We start from the raw sequence: 16,439 nt of genomic DNA on the forward strand, positions 1-16,439 counted from the left end.
GGTGCGATCTCTCCGCTTCCACTCCAAAGAAAGTTACCTGTTTATTCCTATCATGCATTGGTTTTTGGGGTTTTCTTTGAGTAATGATGATCTCTTTAGTAGTCTGTTGGCGCCCTCTCCTGGAGGAATAGTTTGCTTGCTCTTGGACATTCTAAAAGAGAGGTCATGATAGACATTGAGCTTCTGAGCTCAATTGGGGACAGTCATGGGTGATGAATGTTTGCAACCTACTGCGAAGCCTCATACCGCAATATAAGGAACGTCAAATACTAAGAAAGGGCGGCCTATGAAAGAATTACTACTTTCAATAAGTACACTTAAACGGCTAATTGGGAATAGAAAAACTGTAAAAAGCCCTCTGAGAAAGCCCCCCTCTAACCTTTGATAGTAAGCTTTTCTGTAGTCTGCCTGTTGATGTATTTTCCGTTTGAACTGTGCACAACATGAAGAGACGGAACACTGGCGGCTTGTCACAATGCCCCCCGATGACATCACAATAGCGCTGCTGCCTAGAAAACAAGCTGCGCAGAAGAAGTTGTTCTTTGGGTGGGAGGGTGGGCTAGTGGAAGGAGGGGGCAATCTCTTTTTTTCCCGGGTGGTAGGGGGATGACAGGAGAAGGGAAGCGGGTGGTGAGAAAGGTACAGAGGGCAGGGTTTGGGGGCTGGGAAGGAAAGGGAAAAGATTAGGGTTTGGGGATGATGAAAGGGCTTTCTACGGGTAAGGATGGCAAAGGGTGGCAGTGACGGAAAGTCAGGCAACCTGTCCTGTCCGTCTTTTTGTATCGTGAATTGGAAAGACTGCAAGGGGGAGGGGAGTTGCTTGCGCCCTAAAGGAGGAGTTATTCAGATTCATTGCAGTGGGCGGCGGCTGCAAAACGCACCATTCTTCTTGTTTTTGCTCTGCAAAGCAGCCTTTTCAAGGGTTGGCTTGGGTGACAAAATGTCTTGTGTAGGCGTGGGTTTGTCTCCCTCTCGCTCTCTCTCCCTAAGATGTGTCCGGCATAGGCCAGGGTGCCACTCGAGGCCCAAACCAATTCTGGTTATCGCTTCTCGGCCTTTTGGCTAAGATCAAGTGTAGTATCTGTTCTTATCAGTTTAATATCTGATACGTCCCCTATCTGGGGACCATATATTAAATGGATTTTTAGAACAGGGAGATGGAAAAAGAGCTTGCTCTGTCCACTCCACGCATTGACCTGGTATTGCAGTACCTCCAGGAACGGTGCACCCCTTCTTAACCCAGTTTCCAAAAGCAGAACTCAATTCACCTGATTCATATTAGCCCGATTTAATGAATTGGAAGAAAGCATACGTCTTCATATGCACCTCAATTTGGCCCATTCACTTTTCACACTTCCTCCTTTTGTTTTTTATCTTTCACACTTTTGACTTTCTTTATTCATCCAAATAGCAAACTCATCACCACTCAACCTGACCAACTCGGCTATGTCCCCGTGCTGCAGTTCTCTGTCTTATCTAGATCATTTGCAATTGAATGGAATAGATCCCTTTTGGACAAAGTGGATTCACCTGCTGCTGCAGTGACCACAGGTGTGATAAGATCTAGAATTGGCATCTGGTGCGATCTCTCCGCTTCCACTCCAAAGAAAGTTACCTGTTTATTCCTATCATGCATTGGTTTTTGGGGTTTTCTTTGAGTAATGATGATCTCTTTAGTAGTCTGTTGGCGCCCTCTCCTGGAGGAATAGTTTGCTTGCTCTTGGACATTCTAAAAGAGAGGTCATGATAGACATTGAGCTTCTGAGCTCAATTGGGGACAGTCATGGGTGATGAATGTTTGCAACCTACTGCGAAGCCTCATACCGCAATATAAGGAACGTCAAATACTAAGAAAGGGCGGCCTATGAAAGAATTACTACTTTCAATAACTACACTTAAACGGCTAATTGGGAATAGAAAAACTGTAAAAAGCCCTCTGAGAAAGCCCCCCTCTAACCTTTGATAGTAAGCTTTTCTGTAGTCTGCCTGTTGATGTATTTTCCGTTTGAACTGTGCACAACATGAAGAGACGGAACACTGGCGGCTTGTCACAATGCCCCCCGATGACATCACAATAGCGCTGCTGCCTAGAAAACAAGCTGCGCAGAAGAAGTTGTTCTTTGGGTGGGAGGGTGGGCTAGTGGAAGGAGGGGGCAATCTCTTTTTTTCCCGGGTGGTAGGGGGATGACAGGAGAAGGGAAGCGGGTGGTGAGAAAGGTACAGAGGGCAGGGTTTGGGGGCTGGGAAGGAAAGGGAAAAGATTAGGGTTTGGGGATGATGAAAGGGCTTTCTACGGGTAAGGATGGCAAAGGGTGGCAGTGACGGAAAGTCAGGCAACCTGTCCTGTCCGTCTTTTTGTATCGTGAATTGGAAAGACTGCAAGGGGGAGGGGAGTTGCTTGCGCCCTAAAGGAGGAGTTATTCAGATTCATTGCAGTGGGCGGCGGCTGCAAAACGCACCATTCTTCTTGTTTTTGCTCTGCAAAGCAGCCTTTTCAAGGGTTGGCTTGGGTGACAAAATGTCTTGTGTAGGCGTGGGTTTGTCTCCCTCTCGCTCTCTCTCCCTAAGATGTGTCCGGCATAGGCCAGGGTGCCACTCGAGGCCCAAACCAATTCTGGTTATCGCTTCTCGGCCTTTTGGCTAAGATCAAGTGTAGTATCTGTTCTTATCAGTTTAATATCTGATACGTCCCCTATCTGGGGACCATATATTAAATGGATTTTTAGAACAGGGAGATGGAAAAAGAGCTTGCTCTGTCCACTCCACGCATTGACCTGGTATTGCAGTACCTCCAGGAACGGTGCACCCCTTCTTAACCCAGTTTCCAAAAGCAGAACTCGATTCACCTGATTCATATTAGCCCGATTAGCGAATTGAAATGAATTTTTATCTAACACACTTTTTACTTGCTTTATTCATCCAAATAGCAAACTCATCACCACTCAACTTCACCAACTCTGCTATGTCCCGTGCAGTATCTTGTTGTCAGTCTAATCTAGATCATGTGTAATTGAATGGAATAGATCCCTTTTGGACAAAGTGGAGTCAGATGCTGCAGTGACCACAGGTGTGAGAGGATCTACAATTGGCATCTGGTGTTATCTCTCTGCTTCCACTCCAAATAAAGTTACCTGTTGTTACCTGAACGTCAAATACTAAGAATGGGCGGCCTATGAAAGAATTAGTACTTTCATTAAGTATACTAAACCGGCTAATTGGGAATAGACAAACTGTAAAAAGCCCTCTGAGAAAGCCCCTCTCTAACCTTTGTTAGTAAGCTTTTCTGTAGCCTGCCTGTTGATGTATTTTCGGTTTGAACAGTGCACAACATGAAGAGACGGAACACTGGCGGCTTGTCACAATGCCCCCCGATGACATCACAATAGCGCTGCTGCCTAGAAAACAAGCTGCGCAGAAGAAGTTGTTCTTTGGGTGGGAGGGTGGGCTAGTGGAAGGAGGGGGCAATCTCTTTTTTTCCCGGGTGGTAGGGGGATGACAGGAGAAGGGAAGCGGGTGGTGAGAAAGGTACAGAGGGCAGGGTTTGGGGGCTGGGAAGGAAAGGGAAAAGATTAGGGTTTGGGGATGATGAAAGGGCTTTCTACGGGTAAGGATGGCAAAGGGTGGCAGTGACGGAAAATCAGGCAACCTGTCCTGTCCGTCTTTTTGTATCGTGAATTGGAAAGACTGCAAGGGGGAGGGGAGTTGCTTGCGCCCTAAAGGAGGAGTTATTCAGATTCATTGCAGTGGGCGGCGGCTGCAAAACGCACCATTCTTCTTGTTTTTGCTCTGCAAAGCAGCCTTTTCAAGGGTTGGCTTGGGTGACAAAATGTCTTGTGTAGGCGTGGGTTTGTCTCCCTCTCGCTCTCTCTCCCTAAGATGTGTCCGGCATAGGCCAGGGTGCCACTCGAGGCCCAAACCAATTCTGGTTATCGCTTCTCGGCCTTTTGGCTAAGATCAAGTGTAGTATCTGTTCTTATCAGTTTAATATCTGATACGTCCCCTATCTGGGGACCATATATTAAATGGATTTTTAGAACAGGGAGATGGAAAAAGAGCTTGCTCTGTCCACTCCACACATTGACCTGGTATTGCAGTACCTCCAGGAACGGTGCACCCCTTCTTAACCCAGTTTCCAAAAGCAGAACTCGATTCACCTGATTCATATTAGCCCGATTAGCGAATTGAAATGAATTTTTATCTAACACACTTTTTACTTGCTTTATTCATCCAAATAGCAAACTCATCACCACTCAACTTCACCAACTCTGCTATGTCCCGTGCAGTATCTTGTTGTCAGTCTAATCTAGATCATGTGTAATTGAATGGAATAGATCCCTTTTGGACAAAGTGGAGTCAGATGCTGCAGTGACCACAGGTGTGAGAGGATCTACAATTGGCATCTGGTGTTATCTCTCTGCTTCCACTCCAAATAAAGTTACCTGTTGTTACCTGAACGTCAAATACTAAGAATGGGCGGCCTATGAAAGAATTAGTACTTTCATTAAGTATACTAAACCGGCTAATTGGGAATAGACAAACTGTAAAAAGCCCTCTGAGAAAGCCCCTCTCTAACCTTTGTTAGTAAGCTTTTCTGTAGCCTGCCTGTTGATGTATTTTCGGTTTGAACAGTGCACAACATGAAGAGACGGAACACTGGCGGCTTGTCACAATGCCCCCCGATGACATCACAATAGCGCTGCTGCCTAGAAAACAAGCTGCGCAGAAGAAGTTGTTCTTTGGGTGGGAGGGTGGGCTAGTGGAAGGAGGGGGCAATCTCTTTTTTTCCCGGGTGGTAGGGGGATGACAGGAGAAGGGAAGCGGGTGGTGAGAAAGGTACAGAGGGCAGGGTTTGGGGGCTGGGAAGGAAAGGGAAAAGATTAGGGTTTGGGGATGATGAAAGGGCTTTCTACGGGTAAGGATGGCAAAGGGTGGCAGTGACGGAAAGTCAGGCAACCTGTCCTGTCCGTCTTTTTGTATCGTGAATTGGAAAGACTGCAAGGGGGAGGGGAGTTGCTTGCGCCCTAAAGGAGGAGTTATTCAGATTCATTGCAGTGGGCGGCGGCTGCAAAACGCACCATTCTTCTTGTTTTTGCTCTGCAAAGCAGCCTTTTCAAGGGTTGGCTTGGGTGACAAAATGTCTTGTGTAGGCGTGGGTTTGTCTCCCTCTCGCTCTCTCTCCCTAAGATGTGTCCGGCATAGGCCAGGGTGCCACTCGAGGCCCAAACCAATTCTGGTTATCGCTTCTCGGCCTTTTGGCTAAGATCAAGTGTAGTATCTGTTCTTATCAGTTTAATATCTGATACGTCCCCTATCTGGGGACCATATATTAAATGGATTTTTAGAACAGGGAGATGGAAAAAGAGCTTGCTCTGTCCACTCCACGCATTGACCTGGTATTGCAGTACCTCCAGGAACGGTGCACCCCTTCTTAACCCAGTTTCCAAAAGCAGAACTCGATTCACCTGATTCATATTAGCCCGATTAGCGAATTGAAATGAATTTTTATCTAACACACTTTTTACTTGCTTTATTCATCCAAATAGCAAACTCATCACCACTCAACTTCACCAACTCTGCTATGTCCCGTGCAGTATCTTGTTGTCAGTCTAATCTAGATCATGTGTAATTGAATGGAATAGATCCCTTTTGGACAAAGTGGAGTCAGATGCTGCAGTGACCACAGGTGTGAGAGGATCTACAATTGGCATCTGGTGTTATCTCTCTGCTTCCACTCCAAATAAAGTTACCTGTTGTTACCTGAACGTCAAATACTAAGAATGGGCGGCCTATGAAAGAATTAGTACTTTCATTAAGTATACTAAACCGGCTAATTGGGAATAGACAAACTGTAAAAAGCCCTCTGAGAAAGCCCCTCTCTAACCTTTGTTAGTAAGCTTTTCTGTAGCCTGCCTGTTGATGTATTTTCGGTTTGAACAGTGCACAACATGAAGAGACGGAACACTGGCGGCTTGTCACAATGCCCCCCGATGACATCACAATAGCGCTGCTGCCTAGAAAACAAGCTGCGCAGAAGAAGTTGTTCTTTGGGTGGGAGGGTGGGCTAGTGGAAGGAGGGGGCAATCTCTTTTTTTCCCGGGTGGTAGGGGGATGACAGGAGAAGGGAAGCGGGTGGTGAGAAAGGTACAGAGGGCAGGGTTTGGGGGCTGGGAAGGAAAGGGAAAAGATTAGGGTTTGGGGATGATGAAAGGGCTTTCTACGGGTAAGGATGGCAAAGGGTGGCAGTGACGGAAAGTCAGGCAACCTGTCCTGTCCGTCTTTTTGTATCGTGAATTGGAAAGACTGCAAGGGGGAGGGGAGTTGCTTGCGCCCTAAAGGAGGAGTTATTCAGATTCATTGCAGTGGGCGGCGGCTGCAAAACGCACCATTCTTCTTGTTTTTGCTCTGCAAAGCAGCCTTTTCAAGGGTTGGCTTGGGTGACAAAATGTCTTGTGTAGGCGTGGGTTTGTCTCCCTCTCGCTCTCTCTCCCTAAGATGTGTCCGGCATAGGCCAGGGTGCCACTCGAGGCCCAAACCAATTCTGGTTATCGCTTCTCGGCCTTTTGGCTAAGATCAAGTGTAGTATCTGTTCTTATCAGTTTAATATCTGATACGTCCCCTATCTGGGGACCATATATTAAATGGATTTTTAGAACAGGGAGATGGAAAAAGAGCTTGCTCTGTCCACTCCACGCATTGACCTGGTATTGCAGTACCTCCAGGAACGGTGCACCCCTTCTTAACCCAGTTTCCAAAAGCAGAACTCAATTCACCTGATTCATATTAGCCCGATTAGCGAATTGAAATGAATTTTTATCTAACACACTTTTTACTTGCTTTATTCATCCAAATAGCAAACTCATCACCACTCAACTTCACCAACTCTGCTATGTCCCGTGCAGTATCTTGTTGTCAGTCTAATCTAGATCATGTGTAATTGAATGGAATAGATCCCTTTTGGACAAAGTGGAGTCAGATGCTGCAGTGACCACAGGTGTGAGAGGATCTACAATTGGCATCTGGTGTTATCTCTCTGCTTCCACTCCAAATAAAGTTACCTGTTGTTACCTGAACGTCAAATACTAAGAATGGGCGGCCTATGAAAGAATTAGTACTTTCATTAAGTATACTAAACCGGCTAATTGGGGATAGACAAACTGTAAAAAGCCCTCTGAGAAAGCCCCTCTCTAACCTTTGTTAGTAAGCTTTTCTGTAGCCTGCCTGTTGATGTATTTTCGGTTTGAACAGTGCACAACATGAAGAGACGGAACACTGGCGGCTTGTCACAATGCCCCCCGATGACATCACAATAGCGCTGCTGCCTAGAAAACAAGCTGCGCAGAAGAAGTTGTTCTTTGGGTGGGAGGGTGGGCTAGTGGAAGGAGGGGGCAATCTCTTTTTTTCCCGGGTGGTAGGGGGATGACAGGAGAAGGGAAGCGGGTGGTGAGAAAGGTACAGAGGGCAGGGTTTGGGGGCTGGGAAGGAAAGGGAAAAGATTAGGGTTTGGGGATGATGAAAGGGCTTTCTACGGGTAAGGATGGCAAAGGGTGGCAGTGACGGAAAGTCAGGCAACCTGTCCTGTCCGTCTTTTTGTATCGTGAATTGGAAAGACTGCAAGGGGGAGGGGAGTTGCTTGCGCCCTAAAGGAGGAGTTATTCAGATTCATTGCAGTGGGCGGCGGCTGCAAAACGCACCATTCTTCTTGTTTTTGCTCTGCAAAGCAGCCTTTTCAAGGGTTGGCTTGGGTGACAAAATGTCTTGTGTAGGCGTGGGTTTGTCTCCCTCTCGCTCTCTCTCCCTAAGATGTGTCCGGCATAGGCCAGGGTGCCACTCGAGGCCCAAACCAATTCTGGTTATCGCTTCTCGGCCTTTTGGCTAAGATCAAGTGTAGTATCTGTTCTTATCAGTTTAATATCTGATACGTCCCCTATCTGGGGACCATATATTAAATGGATTTTTAGAACAGGGAGATGGAAAAAGAGCTTGCTCTGTCCACTCCACGCATTGACCTGGTATTGCAGTACCTCCAGGAACGGTGCACCCCTTCTTAACCCAGTTTCCAAAAGCAGAACTCGATTCACCTGATTCATATTAGCCCGATTAGCGAATTGAAATGAATTTTTATCTAACACACTTTTTACTTGCTTTATTCATCCAAATAGCAAACTCATCACCACTCAACTTCACCAACTCTGCTATGTCCCGTGCAGTATCTTGTTGTCAGTCTAATCTAGATCATGTGTAATTGAATGGAATAGATCCCTTTTGGACAAAGTGGAGTCAGATGCTGCAGTGACCACAGGTGTGAGAGGATCTACAATTGGCATCTGGTGTTATCTCTCTGCTTCCACTCCAAATAAAGTTACCTGTTGTTACCTGAACGTCAAATACTAAGAATGGGCGGCCTATGAAAGAATTAGTACTTTCATTAAGTATACTAAACCGGCTAATTGGGAATAGACAAACTGTAAAAAGCCCTCTGAGAAAGCCCCTCTCTAACCTTTGTTAGTAAGCTTTTCTGTAGCCTGCCTGTTGATGTATTTTCGGTTTGAACAGTGCACAACATGAAGAGACGGAACACTGGCGGCTTGTCACAATGCCCCCCGATGACATCACAATAGCGCTGCTGCCTAGAAAACAAGCTGCGCAGAAGAAGTTGTTCTTTGGGTGGGAGGGTGGGCTAGTGGAAGGAGGGGGCAATCTCTTTTTTTCCCGGGTGGTAGGGGGATGACAGGAGAAGGGAAGCGGGTGGTGAGAAAGGTACAGAGGGCAGGGTTTGGGGGCTGGGAAGGAAAGGGAAAAGATTAGGGTTTGGGGATGATGAAAGGGCTTTCTACGGGTAAGGATGGCAAAGGGTGGCAGTGACGGAAAGTCAGGCAACCTGTCCTGTCCGTCTTTTTGTATCGTGAATTGGAAAGACTGCAAGGGGGAGGGGAGTTGCTTGCGCCCTAAAGGAGGAGTTATTCAGATTCATTGCAGTGGGCGGCGGCTGCAAAACGCACCATTCTTCTTGTTTTTGCTCTGCAAAGCAGCCTTTTCAAGGGTTGGCTTGGGTGACAAAATGTCTTGTGTAGGCGTGGGTTTGTCTCCCTCTCGCTCTCTCTCCCTAAGATGTGTCCGGCATAGGCCAGGGTGCCACTCGAGGCCCAAACCAATTCTGGTTATCGCTTCTCGGCCTTTTGGCTAAGATCAAGTGTAGTATCTGTTCTTATCAGTTTAATATCTGATACGTCCCCTATCTGGGGACCATATATTAAATGGATTTTTAGAACAGGGAGATGGAAAAAGAGCTTGCTCTGTCCACTCCACGCATTGACCTGGTATTGCAGTACCTCCAGGAACGGTGCACCCCTTCTTAACCCAGTTTCCAAAAGCAGAACTCGATTCACCTGATTCATATTAGCCCGATTAGCGAATTGAAATGAATTTTTATCTAACACACTTTTTACTTGCTTTATTCATCCAAATAGCAAACTCATCACCACTCAACTTCACCAACTCTGCTATGTCCCGTGCAGTATCTTGTTGTCAGTCTAATCTAGATCATGTGTAATTGAATGGAATAGATCCCTTTTGGACAAAGTGGAGTCAGATGCTGCAGTGACCACAGGTGTGAGAGGATCTACAATTGGCATCTGGTGTTATCTCTCTGCTTCCACTCCAAATAAAGTTACCTGTTGTTACCTGAACGTCAAATACTAAGAATGGGCGGCCTATGAAAGAATTAGTACTTTCATTAAGTATACTAAACCGGCTAATTGGGAATAGACAAACTGTAAAAAGACCTCTGAGAAAGCCCCTCTCTAACCTTTGTTAGTAAGCTTTTCTGTAGCCTGCCTGTTGATGTATTTTCGGTTTGAACAGTGCACAACATGAAGAGACGGAACACTGGCGGCTTGTCACAATGCCCCCCGATGACATCACAATAGCGCTGCTGCCTAGAAAACAAGCTGCGCAGAAGAAGTTGTTCTTTGGGTGGGAGGGTGGGCTAGTGGAAGGAGGGGGCAATCTCTTTTTTTCCCGGGTGGTAGGGGGATGACAGGAGAAGGGAAGCGGGTGGTGAGAAAGGTACAGAGGGCAGGGTTTGGGGGCTGGGAAGGAAAGGGAAAAGATTAGGGTTTGGGGATGATGAAAGGGCTTTCTACGGGTAAGGATGGCAAAGGGTGGCAGTGACGGAAAGTCAGGCAACCTGTCCTGTCCGTCTTTTTGTATCGTGAATTGGAAAGACTGCAAGGGGGAGGGGAGTTGCTTGCGCCCTAAAGGAGGAGTTATTCAGATTCATTGCAGTGGGCGGCGGCTGCAAAACGCACCATTCTTCTTGTTTTTGCTCTGCAAAGCAGCCTTTTCAAGGGTTGGCTTGAGTGACAAAATGTCTTGTGTAGGCGTGGGTTTGTCTCCCTCTCGCTCTCTCTCCCTAAGATGTGTCCGGCATAGGCCAGGGTGCCACTCGAGGCCCAAACCAATTCTGGTTATTGCTTCTCGGCCTTTTGGCTAAGATCAAGTGTAGTATCTGTTCTTATCAGTTTAATATCTGATACGTCCCCTATCTGGGGACCATATATTAAATGGATTTTTAGAACAGGGAGATGGAAAAAGAGCTTGCTCTGTCCACTCCACGCATTGACCTGGTATTGCAGTACCTCCAGGAACGGTGCACCCCTTCTTAACCCAGTTTCCAAAAGCAGAACTCGATTCACCTGATTCATATTAGCCCGATTAGCGAATTGAAATGAATTTTTATCTAACACACTTTTTACTTGCTTTATTCATCCAAATAGCAAACTCATCACCACTCAACTTCACCAACTCTGCTATGTCCCGTGCAGTATCTTGTTGTCAGTCTAATCTAGATCATGTGTAATTGAATGGAATAGATCCCTTTTGGACAAAGTGGAGTCAGATGCTGCAGTGACCACAGGTGTGAGAGGATCTACAATTGGCATCTGGTGTTATCTCTCTGCTTCCACTCCAAATAAAGTTACCTGTTGTTACCTGAACGTCAAATACTAAGAATGGGCGGCCTATGAAAGAATTAGTACTTTCATTAAGTATACTAAACCGGCTAATTGGGAATAGACAAACTGTAAAAAGCCCTCTGAGAAAGCCCCTCTCTAACCTTTGTTAGTAAGCTTTTCTGTAGCCTGCCTGTTGATGTATTTTCGGTTTGAACAGTGCACAACATGAAGAGACGGAACACTGGCGGCTTGTCACAATGCCCCCCGATGACATCACAATAGCGCTGCTGCCTAGAAAACAAGCTGCGCAGAAGAAGTTGTTCTTTGGGTGGGAGGGTGGGCTAGTGGAAGGAGGGGGCAATCTCTTTTTTTCCCGGGTGGTAGGGGGATGACAGGAGAAGGGAAGCGGGTGGTGAGAAAGGTACAGAGGGCAGGGTTTGGGGGCTGGGAAGGAAAGGGAAAAGATTAGGGTTTGGGGATGATGAAAGGGCTTTCTACGGGTAAGGATGGCAAAGGGTGGCAGTGACGGAAAGTCAGGCAACCTGTCCTGTCCGTCTTTTTGTATCGTGAATTGGAAAGACTGCAAGGGGGAGGGGAGTTGCTTGCGCCCTAAAGGAGGAGTTATTCAGATTCATTGCAGTGGGCGGCGGCTGCAAAACGCACCATTCTTCTTGTTTTTGCTCTGCAAAGCAGCCTTTTCAAGGGTTGGCTTGGGTGACAAAATGTCTTGTGTAGGCGTGGGTTTGTCTCCCTCTCGCTCTCTCTCCCTAAGATGTGTCCGGCATAGGCCAGGGTGCCACTCGAGGCCCAAACCAATTCTGGTTATCGCTTCTCGGCCTTTTGGCTAAGATCAAGTGTAGTATCTGTTCTTATCAGTTTAATATCTGATACGTCCCCTATCTGGGGACCATATATTAAATGGATTTTTAGAACAGGGAGATGGAAAAAGAGCTTGCTCTGTCCACTCCACGCATTGACCTGGTATTGCAGTACCTCCAGGAACGGTGCACCCCTTCTTAACCCAGTTTCCAAAAGCAGAACTCGATTCACCTGATTCATATTAGCCCGATTAGCGAATTGAAATGAATTTTTATCTAACACACTTTTTACTTGCTTTATTCATCCAAATTGCAAACTCATCACCACTCAACTTCACCAACTCTGCTATGTCCCGTGCAGTATCTTGTTGTCAGTCTAATCTAGATCATGTGTAATTGAATGGAATAGATCCCTTTTGGACAAAGTGGAGTCAGATGCTGCAGTGACCACAGGTGTGAGAGGATCTACAATTGGCATCTGGTGTTATCTCTCTGCTTCCACTCCAAATAAAGTTACCTGTTGTTACCTGAACGTCAAATACTAAGAATGGGCGGCCTATGAAAGAATTAGTACTTTCATTAAGTATACTAAACCGGCTAATTGGGAATAGACAAACTGTAAAAAGCCCTCTGAGAAAGCCCCTCTCTAACCTTTGTTAGTAAGCTTTTCTGTAGCCTGCCTGTTGATGTATTTTCGGTTTGAACAGTGCACAACATGAAGAGACGGAACACTGGCGGCTTGTCACAATGCCCCCCGATGACATCACAATAGCGCTGCTGCCTAGAAAACAAGCTGCGCAGAAGAAGTTGTTCTTTGGGTGGGAGGGTGGGCTAGTGGAAGGAGGGGGCAATCTCTTTTTTTCCCGGGTGGTAGGGGGATGACAGGAGAAGGGAAGCGGGTGGTGAGAAAGGTACAGAGGGCAGGGTTTGGGGGCTGGGAAGGAAAGGGAAAAGATTAGGGTTTGGGGATGATGAAAGGGCTTTCTACGGGTAAGGATGGCAAAGGGTGGCAGTGACGGAAAGTCAGGCAACCTGTCCTGTCCGTCTTTTTGTATCGTGAATTGGAAAGACTGCAAGGGGGAGGGGAGTTGCTTGCGCCCTAAAGGAGGAGTTATTCAGATTCATTGCAGTGGGCGGCGGCTGCAAAACGCACCATTCTTCTTGTTTTTGCTCTGCAAAGCAGCCTTTTCAAGGGTTGGCTTGGGTGACAAAATGTCTTGTGTAGGCGTGGGTTTGTCTCCCTCTCGCTCTCTCTCCCTAAGATGTGTCCGGCATAGGCCAGGGTGCCACTCGAGGCCCAAACCAATTCTGGTTATCGCTTCTCGGCCTTTTGGCTAAGATCAAGTGTAGTATCTGTTCTTATCAGTTTAATATCTGATACGTCCCCTATCTGGGGACCATATATTAAATGGATTTTTAGAACAGGGAGATGGAAAAAGAGCTTGCTCTGTCCACTCCACGCATTGACCTGGTATTGCAGTACCTCCAGGAACGGTGCACCCCTTCTTAACCCAGTTTCCAAAAGCAGAACTCGATTCACCTGATTCATATTAGCCCGATTAGCGAATTGAAATGAATTTTTATCTAACACACTTTTTACTTGCTTTATTCATCCAAATAGCAAACTCATCACCACTCAACTTCACCAACTCTGCTATGTCCCGTGCAGTATCTTGTTGTCAGTCTAATCTAGATCATGTGTAATTGAATGGAATAGATCCCTTTTGGACAAAGTGGAGTCAGATGCTGCAGTGACCACAGGTGTGAGAGGATCTACAATTGGCATCTGGTGTTATCTCTCTGCTTCCACTCCAAATAAAGTTACCTGTTGTTACCTGAACGTCAAATACTAAGAATGGGCGGCCTATGAAAGAATTAGTACTTTCATTAAGTATACTAAACCGGCTAATTGGGAATAGACAAACTGTAAAAAGCCCTCTGAGAAAGCCCCTCTCTAACCTTTGTTAGTAAGCTTTTCTGTAGCCTGCCTGTTGATGTATTTTCGGTTTGAACAGTGCACAACATGAAGAGACGGAACACTGGCGGCTTGTCACAATGCCCCCCGATGACATCACAATAGCGCTGCTGCCTAGAAAACAAGCTGCGCAGAAGAAGTTGTTCTTTGGGTGGGAGGGTGGGCTAGTGGAAGGAGGGGGCAATCTCTTTTTTTCCCGGGTGGTAGGGGGATGACAGGAGAAGGGAAGCGGGTGGTGAGAAAGGTACAGAGGGCAGGGTTTGGGGGCTGGGAAGGAAAGGGAAAAGATTAGGGTTTGGGGATGATGAAAGGGCTTTCTACGGGTAAGGATGGCAAAGGGTGGCAGTGACGGAAAGTCAGGCAACCTGTCCTGTCCGTCTTTTTGTATCGTGAATTGGAAAGACTGCAAGGGGGAGGGGAGTTGCTTGCGCCCTAAAGGAGGAGTTATTCAGATTCATTGCAGTGGGCGGCGGCTGCAAAACGCACCATTCTTCTTGTTTTTGCTCTGCAAAGCAGCCTTTTCAAGGGTTGGCTTGGGTGACAAAATGTCTTGTGTAGGCGTGGGTTTGTCTCCCTCTCGCTCTCTCTCCCTAAGATGTGTCCGGCATAGGCCAGGGTGCCACTCGAGGCCCAAACCAATTCTGGTTATCGCTTCTCGGCCTTTTGGCTAAGATCAAGTGTAGTATCTGTTCTTATCAGTTTAATATCTGATACGTCCCCTATCTGGGGACCATATATTAAATGGATTTTTAGAACAGGGAGATGGAAAAAGAGCTTGCTCTGTCCACTCCACGCATTGACCTGGTATTGCAGTACCTCCAGGAACGGTGCACCCCTTCTTAACCCAGTTTCCAAAAGCAGAACTCGATTCACCTGATTCATATTAGCCCGATTAGCGAATTGAAATGAATTTTTATCTAACACACTTTTTACTTGCTTTATTCATCCAAATAGCAAACTCATCACCACTCAACTTCACCAACTCTGCTATGTCCCGTGCAGTATCTTGTTGTCAGTCTAATCTAGATCATGTGTAATTGAATGGAATAGATCCCTTTTGGACAAAGTGGAGTCAGATGCTGCAGTGACCACAGGTGTGAGAGGATCTACAATTGGCATCTGGTGTTATCTCTCTGCTTCCACTCCAAATAAAGTTACCTGTTGTTACCTGAACGTCAAATACTAAGAATGGGCGGCCTATGAAAGAATTAGTACTTTCATTAAGTATACTAAACCGGCTAATTGGGAATAGACAAACTGTAAAAAGCCCTCTGAGAAAGCCCCTCTCTAACCTTTGTTAGTAAGCTTTTCTGTAGCCTGCCTGTTGATGTATTTTCGGTTTGAACAGTGCACAACATGAAGAGACGGAACACTGGCGGCTTGTCACAATGCCCCCCGATGACATCACAATAGCGCTGCTGCCTAGAAAACAAGCTGCGCAGAAGAAGTTGTTCTTTGGGTGGGAGGGTGGGCTAGTGGAAGGAGGGGGCAATCTCTTTTTTTCCCGGGTGGTAGGGGGATGACAGGAGAAGGGAAGCGGGTGGTGAGAAAGGTACAGAGGGCAGGGTTTGGGGGCTGGGAAGGAAAGGGAAAAGATTAGGGTTTGGGGATGATGAAAGGGCTTTCTACGGGTAAGGATGGCAAAGGGTGGCAGTGACGGAAAGTCAGGCAACCTGTCCTGTCCGTCTTTTTGTATCGTGAATTGGAAAGACTGCAAGGGGGAGGGGAGTTGCTTGCGCCCTAAAGGAGGAGTTATTCAGATTCATTGCAGTGGGCGGCGGCTGCAAAACGCACCATTCTTCTTGTTTTTGCTCTGCAAAGCAGCCTTTTCAAGGGTTGGCTTGGGTGACAAAATGTCTTGTGTAGGCGTGGGTTTGTCTCCCTCTCGCTCTCTCTCCCTAAGATGTGTCCGGCATAGGCCAGGGTGCCACTCGAGGCCCAAACCAATTCTGGTTATCGCTTCTCGGCCTTTTGGCTAAGATCAAGTGTAGTATCTGTTCTTATCAGTTTAATATCTGATACGTCCCCTATCTGGGGACCATATATTAAATGGATTTTTAGAACAGGGAGATGGAAAAAGAGCTTGCTCTGTCCACTCCACGCATTGACCTGGTATTGCAGTACCTCCAGGAACGGTGCACCCCTTCTTAACCCAGTTTCCAAAAGCAGAACTCAATTCACCTGATTCATATTAGCCCGATTAGCGAATTGAAATGAATTTTTATCTAACACACTTTTTACTTGCTTTATTCATCCAAATAGCAAACTCATCACCACTAAACTTCACCAACTCTGCTATGTCCCGTGCAGTATCTTGTTGTCAGTCTAATCTAGATCATGTGTAATTGAATGGAATAGATCCCTTTTGGACAAAGTGGAGTCAGATGCTGCAGTGACCACAGGTGTGAGAGGATCTACAATTGGCATCTGGTGTTATCTCTCTGCTTCCACTCCAAATAAAGTTACCTGTTGTTACCTGAACGTCAAATACTAAGAATGGGCGGCCTATGAAAGAATTAGTACTTTCATTAAGTATACTAAACCGGCTAATTGGGAATAGACAAACTGTAAAAAGCCCTCTGAGAAAGCCCCTCTCTAACCTTTGTTAGTAAGCTTTTCTGTAGCCTGCCTGTTGATGTATTTTCGGTTTGAACAGTGCACAACATGAAGAGACGGAACACTGGCGGCTTGTCA

General features: G+C 46.5%; 12 non-coding genes across 12 annotated transcripts; all 12 read left to right on the forward strand.

The window, feature by feature from the left end:
- The first annotated feature begins 1,042 nt into the window (after positions 1 to 1,042).
- Positions 1,043 to 1,233, forward strand: LOC142285122 (U2 spliceosomal RNA). The gene has a single exon (XR_012746548.1). It is a non-coding gene; the product is annotated as a U2 spliceosomal RNA (small nuclear RNA).
- A 1,387-nt stretch (positions 1,234 to 2,620) lies between these two features.
- Positions 2,621 to 2,811, forward strand: LOC142285123 (U2 spliceosomal RNA). Its single transcript, XR_012746549.1, has one exon. It is a non-coding gene; the product is annotated as a U2 spliceosomal RNA (small nuclear RNA).
- A 1,117-nt stretch (positions 2,812 to 3,928) lies between these two features.
- Positions 3,929 to 4,119, forward strand: LOC142285101 (U2 spliceosomal RNA). Its single transcript, XR_012746527.1, has one exon. It is a non-coding gene; the product is annotated as a U2 spliceosomal RNA (small nuclear RNA).
- A 1,117-nt stretch (positions 4,120 to 5,236) lies between these two features.
- On the forward strand, positions 5,237 to 5,427 carry LOC142285125 (U2 spliceosomal RNA). The gene has a single exon (XR_012746551.1). It is a non-coding gene; the product is annotated as a U2 spliceosomal RNA (small nuclear RNA).
- Positions 5,428 to 6,544: 1,117 nt separating this feature from the next.
- On the forward strand, positions 6,545 to 6,735 carry LOC142285126 (U2 spliceosomal RNA). The gene has a single exon (XR_012746552.1). It is a non-coding gene; the product is annotated as a U2 spliceosomal RNA (small nuclear RNA).
- Positions 6,736 to 7,852: 1,117 nt separating this feature from the next.
- Positions 7,853 to 8,043, forward strand: LOC142285127 (U2 spliceosomal RNA). The gene has a single exon (XR_012746554.1). It is a non-coding gene; the product is annotated as a U2 spliceosomal RNA (small nuclear RNA).
- Positions 8,044 to 9,160: 1,117 nt separating this feature from the next.
- Positions 9,161 to 9,351, forward strand: LOC142285128 (U2 spliceosomal RNA). The gene has a single exon (XR_012746555.1). It is a non-coding gene; the product is annotated as a U2 spliceosomal RNA (small nuclear RNA).
- A 1,117-nt stretch (positions 9,352 to 10,468) lies between these two features.
- On the forward strand, positions 10,469 to 10,659 carry LOC142285098 (U2 spliceosomal RNA). The gene has a single exon (XR_012746524.1). It is a non-coding gene; the product is annotated as a U2 spliceosomal RNA (small nuclear RNA).
- Positions 10,660 to 11,776: 1,117 nt separating this feature from the next.
- On the forward strand, positions 11,777 to 11,967 carry LOC142285129 (U2 spliceosomal RNA). The gene has a single exon (XR_012746556.1). It is a non-coding gene; the product is annotated as a U2 spliceosomal RNA (small nuclear RNA).
- A 1,117-nt stretch (positions 11,968 to 13,084) lies between these two features.
- On the forward strand, positions 13,085 to 13,275 carry LOC142285130 (U2 spliceosomal RNA). Its single transcript, XR_012746557.1, has one exon. It is a non-coding gene; the product is annotated as a U2 spliceosomal RNA (small nuclear RNA).
- Positions 13,276 to 14,392: 1,117 nt separating this feature from the next.
- LOC142285131 (U2 spliceosomal RNA) lies at positions 14,393 to 14,583 on the forward strand. The gene has a single exon (XR_012746558.1). It is a non-coding gene; the product is annotated as a U2 spliceosomal RNA (small nuclear RNA).
- A 1,117-nt stretch (positions 14,584 to 15,700) lies between these two features.
- Positions 15,701 to 15,891, forward strand: LOC142285132 (U2 spliceosomal RNA). Its single transcript, XR_012746560.1, has one exon. It is a non-coding gene; the product is annotated as a U2 spliceosomal RNA (small nuclear RNA).
- Positions 15,892 to 16,439: the final 548 nt, after the last annotated feature.

This window comes from Anomaloglossus baeobatrachus, unplaced genomic scaffold (assembly GCF_048569485.1).
Source record: "Anomaloglossus baeobatrachus isolate aAnoBae1 unplaced genomic scaffold, aAnoBae1.hap1 Scaffold_589, whole genome shotgun sequence".
Taxonomy (NCBI): Eukaryota; Metazoa; Chordata; class Amphibia; order Anura; family Aromobatidae; genus Anomaloglossus; species Anomaloglossus baeobatrachus.